We start from the raw sequence: 2045 nt of genomic DNA on the forward strand, positions 1-2045 counted from the left end.
CTGTGAAGTATATATTATGTATGTTACCCTGTTTCTGTCTTTTTTTCTATTGCTTTTGCTTCTGTTTTTACTCTTCAAAATAAAATAATATAAAATCAGAAAAAAGAATTAAAATCATCACACATATTAGATGATAGTGAAATGAAATTGGAAATCAATGTCAAAAGAAACTATAAAAACATAAAAATTATATAACAACCTCATTGGTAACCAATGGATTACAGAAGAAATTAAACACGAAATTGAACAGTACCCACAATTAAATGATAATGTTTATATGGGACACAATGAATGCAGTACTAAGAGAGAAATTAATAGCAATAAACTCTTACAACAGGAAAACAGAATTAGCTCAAATAAACAATCTAAGCTGAACCTCAAGCATCTGGAAAAAATGGACAAGTCAAACCCACAGCTTATACAAGAAGGAAATTTAAAGATCAGAGCAGAAATTAATGCAATTGAGACTAACAAAACAAAAAATAAGTGAACTGAAGAGTTGATTCTCAGAAAATGTAAATAGAACTGAAACAACCTTAGCCAACCTCATCAAAAAAGGGGGGGAAAGAGTGACATTCATGCAATCAGAAATCAAAATGGTAAACTCACAACAGAACCCTCGGAAATCCAGAAGATCATTAATACCCAACTTGAGAAACTTTAATAAAATGGAAAACACAGAGAAGTGGACAGATTCTCAGATAAATATGAATTACCAAAAACTAAATCAACTTACCCCAACTAATACAAAAATTATAGAAGATCCAGTTTCAGTTAGTGAAATTGAAAACATAATTAGAACCTTACCTTCAAAGAAAAGTCGAGGTCCCGATGGATTCACTACTGAATTCTACCAGAAATTTAGATAAGATCTAATACCATTTAATGTCAATTTTTTTAAAAATTGAAAGAAAGTCAGTACTCCCAAAGTCATTTCTGGATGTATTATCCTTTTACCAAAACCAGAGAAGAGCTTAACCAAGAAAGAGAACTACAAGCAATCTCCCTAATGAACACTGACACAAAAACATTCAATAAGAAACTGTCAAACAGAATGCAGCAAATCATTGAGATGATTATACACCATGACCAAGTAGGATTCCTCTCAGGTATGCAGAGATGGTTGCACATGCACAAATCATTAAACATAATACAGCATATCAACAGAGCCATGTATTTAAAAACAACATGATCATCTCAACTGATACAGAAAAAGTATTTGACAAAGTCCAACAGCATTCATGATAAGAAAAATCCTACAGAATATTGGGATAGATGGTCTTTAACTCAATCTGATAAAATTAATCTATGACAAACCATCAGATAACATCATACTAAATGGTCAAAATCTGAGTGTATTCACTTTAAAATCAGAACAATACAAGTATGTCCTCTGTCACCACTCTTCTCAGTATAGTTCTAGGCATATTAGAGCAACTAGACAAGAGAATGAAACAAAAGGAATGAACACAGGAAAAGAAGAAGTTAAACTATCAGTATTTGCAGATGACATGATACTTTATATAGAAGACCCCAAACTCCACCAAAAGATTTCTAAGTTTAATGACCACATCCAATCATGTAGCTGGATACAAACACAACACACAGTAATTAATCGTAGACAGCAAACTCATGGAGAAAGAAATTAGAGAAACTGAACCTTTCATAATAGCACCAAAATAATGAAATACTCAGAAGAAGTTAATCTAACAAAGGCAGTAAAAGATTTTTATATCAGAAACTACAGTGCTCTGAAAAAGAAAGTCAAAGAGAAATCAGAAAATACAAATAGATCCCTTATTCTTGGATAGCAAGATGCAATATTGTAAAAATGACTATACTTCCAAAATTGTTATACAGATTTAATGCAATCTCAATTAATATAATCACAAAATTACAGAAAATACTGCCATAATTCATTTGGAATCAGAAAAGACCTAGAATAGTAAAAAAAAAAAAAAAAAGCAAAATTCTAGACAAAAAATCTGTGACTTGAAACTGCTACAAAATTACTATGATGAAATTAACTTCTCAGAAAAAAAAAA

The sequence above is a fragment of the Octodon degus genome, unplaced genomic scaffold, assembly GCF_000260255.1.
Source record: "Octodon degus isolate 3935 unplaced genomic scaffold, OctDeg1.0 scaffold00220, whole genome shotgun sequence".
In the NCBI taxonomy this organism is placed as follows: domain Eukaryota; kingdom Metazoa; phylum Chordata; class Mammalia; order Rodentia; family Octodontidae; genus Octodon; species Octodon degus.